The following is a 14,688-nucleotide window of genomic DNA, read 5'->3' on the forward strand; positions in this document are numbered from 1 at the left end:
GCGCTGCGGTCCCGCAGCTCGGGCCCCCCAAAACTTTGAGGTGCTTTCCGAAGGCTTCCCCCCCTCCTCACTACCCCCTCCGTCCCTCTCCTCCCCATCTCCACCCCCCTCGGCCTCCCAAACTTTCGCTTTCGGGAGGGGGTGGGGTGGGGTGGTGGTGATGCCAGCAGGGCAATGGGGACCCTGACTCTGAGCGCGTGTATGCGGGTGAAGGTGTGGGGTGTCCCCCCCCCCTTTTTGCCCCCCTTTATTTTGCAGGTAGGTTTCTCAGGAGCAGAGCAAGGGGCGGCTGTGTGTTTGTGTATATGTGTGTGAGAGAGAGAGCGCAGTGGGACCGCGCTGCCGACTGGCTCTGGCAGCAGGAGGAAGCGGAGCCCGTTAGGAGCGCGCCCTGCCTCTGTCAGTCTCACAACGCGGCCCGGCCCGGCTCTGTGCGGAGCGACCCGGCCCCGCCGCCGGGGATGCGCGGCCGCTGCCTGCGGGCGCTGCCGGCTGGGGGCTGGAGGAGCCCCGGCATCCCCGCCGCGCCGTGCTGCGCCGCGTCGCGCAGCGGGGAGGGCTCCTCGCCGGCTGTGTTCAGCGCAGCCTTTCTGAGCGTTTTGCAAAGGAGCGGAGGAAGAGGGAGGGAGGGGTGGGGGGGGGCAATGATGGTTGTTTTGCGGGACGGGACTCTATTCATTTATTTATTTATTTTAAACCGAGCACTGAAGTGTTGGGTGAAAAAAAAAAAAAAAAGCAAGAAAAGGGAAACAACAGACAAGCAAAAGAAAAAATAAAAAGGTCATAAACGGCGAGCAGGCAGTTCGATCCCTGCCCTATCTGACTGCTTGTGCCAGAATCAAGTGCATCCCTTCCCAGCACGGCGGCTAATGGCAGACGCTTCCCTGCTTCCCCTTCTTGCCATACGTGAAATTTCCTGCAAAAATACTAATAAACTTTCCCCCATCCGATGCCAACTTACGGCGGTGCCCCTCCACTCCTCCTTTCCTTCATCTTGCCCCCCCCCTCCCCCAGCCTCCCCAGCAGCAGCAGCAGCGAACGCCCGGGTTGGTATTTCTTTTGTTACCTGCGAGCCGGGCGGCTGGGGTCCCTCCTCGGCTGCTTAGGGCACCGGGTCCAACCGGGAGAGGAGGCACAGCAGTCGGGTTCAGCCCGTTTCACCTCAGCGCCGTCCCGAGGAGGCTTTAGCCACCATTCAATAACACACCCTCCTCCTCCTCTTCCTCCTTAGGTACCAAGGCAGAGATCGCAAACACAACACCCCCCCTCCCCACCAAAAAAAAAAAAAAAAAAAAAAAAAAAAAAAAGCCAACCAAAAGACAACTTGCCAGGCTGAAGATGGTGGATTTACATTAAGCCAGACACAGGCAGGTTCACTCAGGAAGTCTGACCATCCCGTTTTCTGACAGTTGCATTTCCTCGGCTCCATTCCGTCCTCCTCTTTTTCTTTTTTCTTTGCTTTTTTTCTTTTTTTCTTTTCCTTTTTTTTTTTTTTTAATTCTCTTTTTATTAGCCTCGTTCCATTTTTAATCGAGGATTATGTAGTTGGCAGGAGGAGAGTGGAAAGAGAGGGCTCGTGTGCTTTTGGGGTGGTTGCTTGTGAGGGTTTATTTTTTTGTTGGCTTTTTTTTTCATGGTGTATTTTTTTTTTTTTTTTTTTTTCCAATTGTGTTTTTCCTGGATTTTCAGTGGCTCGATCCTTGGGAGCGGTGCTGGAGTGTTTAAAAAGATCATATGTAGCATTATATTTTTAGTTTGGTGGTGGATGGATGGAAGAGGTAGTGAGAAGCCTTTGCAGCCCTGCCTGTTGTTGGTTAGATTGAGGCAGAGACTTGGCTGCGATTGGGACGCGACTGTGACATGGGCATCGATCGCTTCCATTGAGAGCAATGCAAAAACACAGCCTGGGTATGTAACACTCTCAGTGCCATCAACACTTGTTTTACTTTATATTTACTGGCAAAACTGACAGAACGATCTGGAGCGCTTTTCTTTGAAATGAGGAATACAAACGTTTGGCTTGGGAAGGTGCACAAAGAAGATTGTGGAAATAAATGGGGGGCTGAAGGTTGGGCTGGGGGGGAGAGCCTTAATCATCATTGCTCCACTTCCTATTCATCTGACTGTATTTAAGGAGTTTCTCTCTTTTCTCGACTCGGGGATCCTACTAAACTCGTGGAAATGAAAGAAATCAGACAATCAACCTTGAGGGAATATCTGCTAGTTTTCAGGGTTTGCGGTTTCAGCCGGTAGGAAGGCACACAGCATAAAAGATGGCTAGCCAGCTGTTTTAACCTCTTGCACCTGGCTCCAGAGCTGGGGCTCACCAGGATTATTCAGTTATTCGTGCTATCTGTGCCTGAATATTTATAGTGTACGTTCTAGAGATCCACACAGTGCATTGTAGCATCTCTTTATCCTTTAGTCGTGGTGGTTTTGGACTTTGTCAACATAAACATGTATTCAATAGTTTTCATTTTTATGATAATGAACATAGAGGGTCAATGAAATATAGAGGGAAAAGTCGTAAATCTGCAAAAGTGAAACCTACCCAAGGAACAAAGAAAGGTCAGGTAAACCATCTGTGTAAGTCACAGTAATATTACCTGCTGTTTGGCTTATGCAGTGATACTGCTTTATTATTCTCTAAAATGAAACTTATCCACTAGATCAAGTTAAAACTAAAAGAGAGCCGTGGAGATGATAAATGGTGTTGCGTGTGTCTTTCAGAACAGGGAGATGTTTTTGTTCCTAGGTTTTTGAATAGTTCAGGTTTATTTGTGAAGATGGTGCACCAGCAAAGATCATATAAAGGGGGCCGAGAAAAATCACTGTTTAATATTGCAGAATTTACTGCTTCCATTCTGACCATGAGCCTAAATTTACACAATGAAATTTGATTATCTCTAATAACAATATTAGATCCTGCACTGGATGGATGAGAATTGAGGTGGTTTTGTTGATTGCAAGGGTTTAATGTTGCATTTCAGAATCTGATGTGGTTTAGCCTCCCTTCCATTAACTGGAAAACCCCTGAGGTTTTACAATTATTTCTTAAAGATAATACATTTAAGATTGCATTGGTAGGCTGAAGAAAAGTCATAAAGGCAAGAAGGGAAGCCCTTAATAACTCTTGAGATTCAGACATGTTCAGCAGTTAGATTGGCTCTGACTTCACCAAGGGTCGACAATGTGTCATTTCCATGAAGCCAAATTGCCCTCTGCCTATATGATATTAATGTGCAAATCAATATTTCAGGGATTAAATTTCCCTTCTTCATTTTTTATGGTTTCTACCTCAATAAGTCTCAAGTCTATTAGAAGAGGCTGGATGATTTAAAATCTTTCACTGCAGAATGGCTTGTCGTAGCCTTGTTTCACAGACCATTTTTGGATTTTCGTTATAAAAGACGAAAGGCATTCCAAAGAAGTTGATAGTCAATATAGGTACATGCTCACTGTCGTAAAGCCATTGTTCGATTAAGAGCTAAAAAGGTATTGAAAATATAATATATGTGTTTTTATAATATATATACATTCTGCTGCTTTAAAAATATTGTGTTAATCACCTATTGATTTATTTCAAAATCGATTGAAGCTTCTTTCTTATTAGTGATTTGTTCAGCATTCTTCAGCATTGTTGTTAATTTCCTTAAGCAGCATGCATGAATTAATCTACTGGTAGAATGCGTTTTGGGTTTTCTTTGAAGCATACTTAAAACTAGGCATTTTTACCTATTTAAGCTGAGTGGTGTGAACAGCTTAGTATTGTTGGGAGAGCCAGGGCACTTCGGATTCAGCATTGTTTTAATGAAGCTCAGGGGCATTTTGTAAATATTTTATGATTTCTACTCAGATGCTTATCAGCAATGTTTATGAAAGGTTTCCACTGAATATTCAAGATCAGTTAAAAATTAAAATGGAGCTATCTGATCTGGAAGGAAACAATACATGACAGAAAATTTAGGTCAAAATATGAGGTTGTGACTTTATCACATAATCTTGGGAAGGCCCTACTGTCTATCATTTAGTGTTGTTTTACAGTCTTAGACCATCTGGACCAAGTTCCGCACAGCTGCATGAATTTCATATGTGATAGAACATTTTTTCCATTCAGTGTGAAATGTTCCTTCCTAAAAACGTACACCAGACTCGCTTAATTTAGTCTGCTAAAAGAAATGCACATGAAAAAGGACAAAAGGCTCTTTAATCTCTGCAAGCTGTTTGTTTTTCTTCAAGATTCCTGTCTGTTTGGGTTTGAAAAGTCATGTTTATTGAGCTGATGATTCTGAGGTGTGACATTAAAATAATATATGATTTTTGTGCTAGTTTCTGCTCTCCTAGTTAATTTGCAGAACTACTTTTTATGCCTGTCAAAACACATAGTTAATCTATTCTTATTTACAATTAATCTCAATAAAATTAATCTTAACTATGCCTTAGTCAGTAGCTTAAAATATCTAATTATATTCAATTAACTGCTGTCATAGTAATTAACACTGCTTAATTGCCTCTGCATATATTTATGTAAAGCTCATTAGTTACTGCTTGCTCTTTTTTTCCTATTCTCCTTCTCATTTTTGTGGCTCTGAGAGCACCGACACGAAACCCAGGGCAGGTTTCTGACAATTTGCTTCTTGAAGGATCTATGATAATGGCAGCACATGTGTTTGTAGCATGTTATGTGGGTAAATATTTATGTTTTCATCTGCAAAAGGAGTACTAGAACTAGGTCTATAGAGAACTTCCATCCCTCCTGTCCTCCCTCCCCCACCCCCCACCTTTTCCTACCCCAGCACATACAAAAATGTTTTCTAGCCTTGTTGATAGAAATATGAGAAGCCAGGTTAAGCTTTGTGTTTATAAATGAAGAGCTTTTCTGCATCTGCCTTGGGGCTGTACCCAGAAGGCAGAGCTTTGCTGCTCCGAATTCATTCAAAGGGTTAAAGACTTGGCCAAGGTTCAAACCGAGAAGCGCCCAGGGAAAGTGCATGTGAATATGTACAAGTTTCATGTAATTAGTGCTTAATTATATTAACATATGCAAATTGTCAACTTAGGAGCTTGTTGAGCTGGCAAAGATCAGCTAGGCACAATTGCTGTATTGTTCTGAAACAATAATGGATTTCAAGTTGGATTGTGAAAACACATAACTAGCTATCTAATTTAACTCATACCATGGTGAAATTTCATTAGTCTCCATGGAGACTGGTTTAATTGTGCTGACTAATGTTCTGGGCTGCAGAATGTCCTAAAAAGAAAGCGTTGTTTGCCTAATCCACCTTACAATGACACTTGTTTGTACATGTTTCCCTTGTGTGAGAATTTGCATATGCAAATAAATAGTTTCTCTGCCCCATTTGTCATGGCTGTTCATTACCCATGAAGAGGACATTGTTACTAGGCTGTTACTGAGTCTCCCAAGACAGGATAGTGTCAACCAGTCCAGCCACATTCTTTCATAATTTGTTTCTGATTAATAGACCAGAGTGAGGCTCATTCTATTCAGGCCTCTGCAAAGGGAAGGTCAGTTCTGTCACTGAAAAGAGTTTCCGCAGCAACTGAAGTTTTTGCTCTCCCTCCCCCTCCTCCTGACTCTCTCTGGCTAAAATAATCATATTTAAAATAATGTATTCTCGCTCTAAGGAATACCTCCGCTAATAATCTCTAGTTTCCTAAAGCAAAAGATAGGAAAATAAAGGAGATTCTGGTATTGGAATATTAATCCTGTTTTTGACAGAAAGGTAAACTGATATAATTGCTTTTCAGTCCAAGGAATGGGGGTTTATACAAGTGTGAAAGCATCGGAAAAGGATTAGCATTTTTTTGCATAATGAAAAGCTCTGTTGAATAGGGCACTGAATGGTTGACTGAATGACTGAGATGAAAGGAAGATGAAAATGCAGGCTCCTCTTTCTTTATGCGTATGTTCAGCTCTCCCTAAAGTTATGTTTGTCCAAGACTTGAGAAAACAAGCAGGAGCTCAGATTTCAGCAACTTTTTAAGATGCCCCGAGTTTCCATCATCATGTGAAGTAATGCGTACGAGAGCAGCGTAGCAAAGGGCTGATAAACTCAAGTTCGGATGGAGAGGAGTTCCAGGAACATGACAGGCAAACCAAATATTGACTATTGGGTATCGAGGACTCCCAGCACCTCGCCTGGGGGGCAGAACAAGGGAGGAGGGGGCCAGCAGGGAGGGACGGACTCGGTTTAAAAGTTGCCAATGGAAATTATGCATCAACGCGTAATAATCTAATAAAGTTTGGTATTCAAGGAAGCGAGGTTTAATCCATATCTGTTTTAATTATTAAACTATTTCTCTTTTGGAAAAAGTTATGAATTCTGACTCAGTGCTAAGTGTTTAAGTGGTTTGTATAAAGCCTTTCTAGGGAAAATATTACTCTCTTGCTTCGGCTTTTAAAATAGAGAAAGCGTACTGAAATAGAAATTGATGCATGCATACAGCAAGCAACGGTGTTCAGCAGGGCTGCATCCCTGTACTCAAGTTGTTCAGAACTGTTTGGTTCAGGTAGGTTCAGTTGCTGAGAAAGACCCCGACCTCCTGCAGTCAGTGCAGGGCTCTGACTTCTGCCAGAGCAGAATCAGGCCCTGAGACACGGCTGCAACTGGTTAGCTGTTGACAATGTGATCAGTGCTTCTAATTATGTTCTCTCAACAGTAATTAGGGCAGTTAAAATACCATAAGTGTTGAGCCACTTTTGAAAGTGGGAAGTGGTTCTTTTGTATGTATGTAAATCAAATGCAGTGTGAATAATTATTAGTATGTATGCATATTAAATGAGTTTGGTGTTTTTTGTTGTTGTTGTTGTTTTGTTTTGTTTCTTTTTAATTTTTCTTTCCAGGTCAACATAATTACTGATTTAGAGCTACTGGGGAAAACAGCTGGTAGCTACAGTAAATGTTAACTTGTTCAGGGTTTTGGGTTTTTGGGTTGCTTTTTTGTTGTTTTTTGAGTTTCTAGAACATGCACTTGCAGATGTTTGTTAGCTCAGCATTGGATTTGATAATATTTAAAGAGTTAGACGCATCTCAAAGAAATGAGAATTGGTTATGGCTAAATGAAATAAAAGTGCAAATGCAGAAAGAGGTTGGTAAGAGTGAAGTAAGAAAAATGCTCTCTTTTAAGACAAAGTTTAAGACTTTCTATGGGGCTTGAGAATGTTTTACTGCTAGCTATGAAATTCCTTAAAACTTCTTTTAAAGGAACACGCTTATGGGATATTCTTTTATTCTGGGAACAGCTTATTAGTGTATTTCCATAAGAAGAATGTGTTAATTTAAGGAATAAATTCATTTATATTTTAAAATATTGTTAACCAAGCACCATGTGTTGTCTCTGGCAAAGTTCCAGCCACTGTAGAACTGGATAACACATGGGTTAATAATAACTGATGTGATGTCTGCATTCTTACTGAATGGGCAGAAACCCAGCAAACTGAGTTTGAAGATTTTACAGAATAAGATGTAATGCAGAAAACGTTTAAGTGAACAGATGCTTAGACAGAAGAAACTAGAAATTGTTTGATGGTTGCTTTTACCTGGTAGACACTGTTGGGTTGCTGTTAGGGTTACTGTTAATTTATTGATTAGAAGATAACTTGTTTTGTGGAAATAAGGGGATCTGATTTGCCCTTTAATACACATCTTTAATACGCACTACTGTGTTCTCTTTTAACAGTCATGCTGTAGGTCATTAATACCTATACTAGCTTTTATTGATCTGTAAACTACATGGGAAAAGTTTGCATCAGGCTGAAATATGGTAATCTTGTTGAGGAATGACACTTTCTGCCTAAACAAAATATTCTAACGAATAGTTTAACCAAGTTTTATGATCTAAATAAAAAATTGCCATCTTGAGACACTCTTCTTTGTGTTCACATTACTCAGCATCAGCTTTAAATTAAAAAGAAAGTGATTTAGAGATTAATTTGTAAAAATTATAGTTTGTTTCCTTTAGGTACTTTTGGGGACAGTTTGAAATGTGCCCAGAAACTGGGATTTCTGTATAGACAACCCTAGCAGAGTTTTGGTGCTCACACTGATCTGATAGGCTGTACCAGCTCCTAAGTAGGTGTTCAGGTCAATAGTTCACAAACTAAATGCTGTATGTACGTGATAGACCATGGTGACTGACAACATTTACCATTTAGGCTGCAGTGCTTTCTGACAGACAAGTGATGAGCATGCTAGACATATATCTAAAATTGGATTTAAGTAGAGAAATATTCTAGTTCTGAAACAAAAAAACCCTTACAAAATGCTTATGCCAATGTGAGTAAGCCTAGGACACGTGAACCCAAAGTAAACTAGAACGTGATTCCTGTTCACCCTCTGCTATAGTAACAGTAATTCTTCTGAAAGTGGGGATATATATAGGTGTGTAAAACTGGCAAGTGTTGATACAGGTATAGAAGGCATGAGGTCTTTAGTCACCAGCAGAAAAATAATCCCATAAAATAAAATTTTAAGGGTTTCACTTCTTTTTGCACTCTCATTTCTAGGGACAGTGTGCTTAGTGCAGGAAGTGCCGCAGCAGCTGTAAGAAAGAGGCTTTACAGGGATGCTGGCGGAGGTGTTTCTGCTCCTTCAGCAGGTAACAGCAGAGCTGAGGGGCTGGGAGCAGTGGCTGCTGAGGGCTTGCTCCTCCCTGTTTTGACATCGAGGCTTCCTTATAGAGAAATGTGCCTAATCTGAGGTGACAAGGCACCTGTCACTAGCAGGGCTTCAACGTTTGGGGCACTGATGGAAATCTGGAATAATCCCAGTTATTTCTGCACTTGTTCCTGAATATGGTGGTGGAATAGATTGGAATAAACACTTTTTTTTTTTTTTTTTTTTTTTTTTTTGAGGAAAGTGAAGACAAAGCTTCTTGCCTTTCACTTGGCTGGGGTCGATCCTTTGACTTTTGATTCCAGAGAGCCAAAGCTTTCCTAAGAAGAGAGAGGGGGAGAAAAAAATCTTGCTTTTACTAAGTGACTATTGCAAGCATAGGTGGTTTTTCCATGTGTGAAGACATGGCTGCTCACCTTTCAATCAGAATTTCTCTATGTTTTAATGTCTAATGCTGTGTATGACTTATCTTCTAGAGAAAATAAAGGCCTAAGTGAAAAGTAGCTTCTTAAACAGGGAACTTATTCCTGTGGGTTTCACTTTGATCCTTTTATATACATATATGTTTGTGTGTGTGTGTGTGTATGTGTGTGTGGCTATATATGGTTATTGATTTTGTTTACAACACTGAAGGTTTAAATTAAAGAAAATGTAACATCTCCAAAATAAATTATTTAGTTACGTGGCAAATGTCACCCCTCAATCCCTCAATTCCTTGGAGTTTTACGAACTGCTTGCAAGAAAAGCACGAGATCAGTGTGCTTGCCATGCCACTGAGGCCAGCTGTGGGGTGGGAGAATCACTGCTGCTGTGTAGCGATGTGCTCAGGGCCTTTTTTCCAGCAGGATCAACTGACTGACTGCTGTAGGGAGACAAGATATGATTTCTCATCCGGTTGTTTCAGCTCCACTAAGAAGCATTGCTGGCGCTGTTTTAAGTCACGAGTGGCCATGCCTGTGGATTTCTCGGTGTCTGGATGCTTCTTTCCACTAGCACTGCTACAGTTTCCCATTTTGACCCAGGGTCTGGTCCAAAGTCCAGCGTTGCCTCATCGATTACTCCCGGCCTTGGATCAGACCCTCCTACAGAAGAGTGCCATCTGCTGAGGCGCCTGCCGCAATTCAGCGCTGCTGGGAGGCCCGGCCCCGACCCGACCCCGGCCCGGAGCCCTCGCTGAAATCACAGGGCAAGAGCGCAGCGGTCACAACTTTTTTCCCGAGTGGGTGGTGAAAAGCAAAGAGAGACGATGAAGTCCAAAATGTTAGTATTTAAATATAGAAGAAAATTGGGAATCTGACGATAGCTCAGCTACTAGCGAGGAAATTCAGCCATCTGGAGCTTGTGACCCATCCAGACGGGGGTGGGGTGCCGGGGAGACCTTAAAAATGAAGGATTTCATTGAGTGTTGAAATTTATTCTCCAAGCAGGCTGCTGCCTTGCTGTTGAGCAGCGTAGGTCTCTGAGTGGTTTTTTGCATCAAAGACATACATGCTGAGACACCTTGCTTCTTGCCACAATCGCATGTTAACAATAATGTTTCTGGACCAGACTACTTTGGCCTAGCTCCATATTTACTGGTTGACTTGTTTTTCAATGTTGTCGTTGTTTACAAATAAGGTGATTTTTTTTTTTTTTTTTTTAAATATACGCATAATGGAAGTGATCTATAAACATTCCTGTGTTCGGCTCCAGAAGGGCTGAATCTGTTCTCAACAATTTTATTGTTATTTTATTATTTTTAAAACATGATTTTAACAATCGGAAGCAAAGATATTCTGAATCTTTTAGATTCATATAAAGATCTATGCAATTTAAACAAACGCTGAATTGTGTAAATGGTTTGTCTGGGAATTACTTAGGCTGCACAGCGTAATAATATTTTATTAGCTGTCATTTGTTTTCTAGGAAGAAAATGTTGATTTTTATGTTGTGCGTTATGTGCAGATTTGGCACTGACATGGGACAGTCCCCGAACATGAATTTCTAAAAAGGTGGGACAGTAGTTGCCCAAAAGGTGAAGACTTGAGAAAAATTGGGGTGGGTCATTTCTTTCCTGAAATGAAGCAGGGTACAGATTAGGAGCCATTAAGGTTTTCCAGGAGTTGCTGGCCATAGAAGCCTGTTTAAGTGCTCACTGTCAACAAGGAAATCATGGGCAGCACTTAAAGTGGCTCACCTCTGATTTATTCATAAACCTCACACGAGCACTTGGCTTTGTTCTTGCTCTGGTAAGGGGGAACTGATGCCAATAAGAACAGGAATAAAGAGCTTCTTGCATGGTCCAAAAGTGAATAGCACTTTATCTCAAAGCATGACCTCCATTCCCAAGATCTGTTGTGTTACAGTTGACTCCATCTAGATGTGTATTCTCCCATGAATTGCTAGAAGAGGTTACAACAAATATATACTTTGTAAACCCTCTAGATGTAACAAGAACTGTGTGACTGGAACTTAGGTTCTAACTTGACAGAAAGGTTGCAGCATTTGTAGCGAACAGAGAGGTTTCCGCCTCAGACAGCATTTTATGCTGGCGTTTTTAATGTGAGTCAGAAAACAGAGTATGATTACGTGGCTGCGATTCAAGTGAAAAAAATATATTATTTAAGGGATTCATTTGAAAAATATATTCTAATACATGTAGTCACAGAGATGTGAACGAGTTCTGAGACCAAAAAAAAAAAAAAAAAAAAAAAAAAGACTTCATTTTTTTTGGCATATTTGATTGCTGTTGCTGTATTTTTGTTTCTCTAAAAAAGGCAAAGTAGTGCTAGCAGTCCGCGATGGGGGAAGGGACCTTTCAAAGACGGTCAACTGCCATGTTTGCACTGGGGCAGAGGTTGAGTACAGTTACTTAAATCCCCAGAGAAACATTTAGTTAACGCTGGTCTCTTTCTGATCCCGTCTGAGTCTGGTTTTCTTTTCTGCTTTTTAATGAAGTTTGTTTGTTGCTATGTGTAGGTTATGTTTTTAGACTGACTTGCATTTTCACAACAGATTTGACCAAAAGAGTCATAATGGAAGACAGTGATGAGAGTTAATGATACGTCTTTGATAAAGCAGTCCTCGTGTGCAATCTGATCACAGCCATCAGCTCATTTGTCATGGCTGAAGTGAAAATGTCAGGACCAATGAGTGTATCAGTGCTGAAGGGGGCGAAAGGGCTTTTGGAGACACTTTTGTGCTGGGAGTGGGCCACAGCTTAGATGCAGCTCTAGGGAAATACTGGGATTAGCCAACTCTGTGCACAAATCCCTAGCATAACAGAATTAGTTGAGAAAATGAGGTTTGTTAGGGAGAAAAAGTCTGTAGAACTGCTGTAGGCTGCAGACCAGGAACTATGCAAAACAGTGAGGCATTTTATTAAAATGATTTTAGTGATGTGCATTTATACACATTCTAACATGTATGGCATTTGGTAGCCAGCAACAAAACCTATTTTAATGCATGTTGCATATGTATGCTACTAGAAAAAAATAGTGCATGTAAAATAAACATGGTCTTCACTATCTTAAAATAAGGTTTTCTGAATTTAGCAGAGAACACAGTGGAAACAAATACAACTTATTTAAATACCAACCAGTGCTGCTGATGTTTTTGCATAGGTTAGTTCAAACAAAAGCTCATGGCAATCTCTCTGCTGTAGACTTTTCTTTACTCTGAAGGTGTAATTCATACCGTAGGATCATATTGATCACTAAACTAGGAATCTGGTCTGACTAGACCATTCTCTTTTTCTGGTCTCTAGAAGATGCTTCTGAAGAATTTCACAGTATGCAGATGAGGTATGACCTCTTGTATGTGCCTGCCTTGCCATGATTGCAAATACAAATTTTTTAGATCTCTGAAGAACCCAGTTTAATTTTCCTTACAACTTTGTTTGTTTTTCACATTCATTATAAAAACTCCTGATAGTTTTAGCAGATGATATCAGTTTTCTTTCTTAACCTCTGTACATTCATATTCTTTAACAGTATCCTTCAGCAGTGAGTCCTACTGCCTAATCCCTCCACAGCTCTCATTGTTTTGTCGCAGCCTAACTTTCTTGGAAACCTGCTTTCAGTAAGGCTCTTCTTGCTTCCTGTTAAATATATAGGAAGAGCAGTCTGCTTTTGCCTCTGTAGTGTGCATAACAAATATGAAGAAATCTTAATTTCCGAGAAGTGGGGATCATGCATATCAGAGCTATTCTCTTTCTATGAAGCTGCACAGGTGTTTAGTCAGGTGATGTGGTTACTTGCACTGCTCCGGTACAAAGAGTGAGAAAATCTGTAGTTCTGTGTCCAGCATGTAGAGTAATGGGAAATTGTCCGAGCAATTGTCTGCTTAGTAGTAGATAGTTGTCTGTCTGGCTACATCAGCTAATGATGTCTCAGCCTGTGGAAGGGTTAGGTTACTGGTTTGATACTGAAGGACTGGGGGTGTTTTGACTTTAGAGGCCCATGCCAAGGATGTTCAGGAGGCGGCTGCCATTGGACTAAAAGGTGTATTTCCTTTGTTTGATGTTGTCATTAGAGGTGCCTTTGCACTTAATGGAAAGCTGAGATAGGAACTAAGGCTGGTACTGATACTCTTGTGTCATTGGCCTGGTAGCTGCAATCATTACCTTGTCTACATGCAAGGGTCTTTGAAACAGAACACCATGGGGAGCAGCACCAGCCTGGCAGTGCTTGGTCTGTCAGTGTGCCAGCCTTGCCACCATGCATTTGTTTACGGGGGAGACTGCTGGGCTCATTCTTCTCCAAAACCTGGGTGTAAGTTTGGGAGCATGCTAATGCAGAGGAGTGGAGAGTAGGCTCTGCATGGACGAGCCCCAGGCTCAGATAGCAGGTAATCACCACCGGTGGGCCCAGGCCTCCTGCAGTGGGCTTGCTGCTGGAGCTGAAGCTGCCTGTTGTAGTGTTGGGCTGCAGACCTGGGGTCTTCTGGGCATCATCACGCTGCCAACATAGCCACAGGTCCAAAGCATCGGGTAACCTTTGCTCTGCTGTAGGAATCTGCAATGATGCCGCATCCTTTAAACCCCAAACACTTCTCTGTTTATGCGTGTCAGTGTGAGTGGCAGCAGGAAAGTAATTTATTTAATCTAGCTCGTACTTATCTTTGTTAGGAGTCGTCTGCAGATTTCTTCCATTTCATGTACAGTGAATTGTCCTCTTTCAGATAATGCACTCGAACAACCTTCTTTTTGTTTAATTCTATTGATTTACAGTATTGAAGTGAAATGTCTGATACCTGTTTCCTGCACTTTGACTGTATGTAGTCAAAGAAGCTGATGAGATTCTTGCCTCCTTTCCACAGGCCCTTTAGCTGTTTTAAATGTATAATTATCATTGCATGTCATTTGATAGCTGCACTAATTGCTGCCAACCATTGTCTGTTTGCACTTAATGCTGAAACCTGATCAACATCCTGCTTTGGTTGATGTTTAGTGGTAAACTTTAATTAACTCTTATTGCATTGAAGAAGAGCTCAGTCTCTGTGCTAACTAATCATTTACCTTCATTATGTCCTGACAGCTCCACTTGTTCCTGGTACTAATAGATACACCAGTCAGTAAATAAACCTGCAAACCTTCATGCCTTGAAGTTGTTCCCCATTGATATTTTGTTGCTTAAAGTATAATGGGGTAAAGATAATTATTTCAGTTAGTTTTGTATCTCTGCTTTTCCAGGCACCAATCTCAAATTGCCTTTTTCATGCCAGACAATATCATTTTAATAGTAACTGTAGATTTAAGATAACATTATTCCTTCAGCATGGTTCCTATATACATGCATCTTTTGAATCAATACAATTAAGCTTGTCTCCTGTTGGAATTCTTGTAATTATTTTTCCTGAAATACTTTTCCTGTAACGATATTGAAGTTAAAGTAATCAGGTTACTGGCAGATCATGTAAAATTCAACTCAAAATTGCTGGCTGCTTGATTTTAATTTGTCTGACATCAAGTTTGTTTGAAAAGGGATAATATGTGGTTAAACCTAGGAGCTTATAATTATGGTTGACATTTGTTTGTTTATAATGAAATCTAATTAAAGTTCATACGTTTTAA

The 14,688-nt window shown here is 41.0% G+C and overlaps 1 protein-coding gene and 1 long non-coding RNA gene across 3 annotated transcripts in view; one reads left to right on the forward strand and one right to left on the reverse strand.

Annotated features, from left to right (window-relative positions):
• LOC107310324 overlaps positions 1–1,279 on the reverse strand; it is a 79,351-nt gene extending 78,072 nt beyond the window's left edge. For both annotated transcript variants that reach the window (XR_004306254.1, XR_001553557.2), the window contains exon 1: positions 1,067–1,279. This is a non-coding gene — a long non-coding RNA (uncharacterized LOC107310324). The remainder of the gene's footprint in view (positions 1–1,066) is intronic.
• ZFHX4 (zinc finger homeobox 4) overlaps positions 1,266–14,688 on the forward strand; it is a 148,393-nt gene continuing 134,970 nt past the window's right edge. Inside the window, 1 exon segment of the mRNA XM_032442768.1 lies at positions 1,266–1,908. The gene's annotated coding sequence lies outside the window, so the exon portion shown is untranslated.

The sequence above is a fragment of the Coturnix japonica genome, chromosome 2, assembly GCF_001577835.2.
Source record: "Coturnix japonica isolate 7356 chromosome 2, Coturnix japonica 2.1, whole genome shotgun sequence".
Taxonomy (NCBI): Eukaryota; Metazoa; Chordata; class Aves; order Galliformes; family Phasianidae; genus Coturnix; species Coturnix japonica.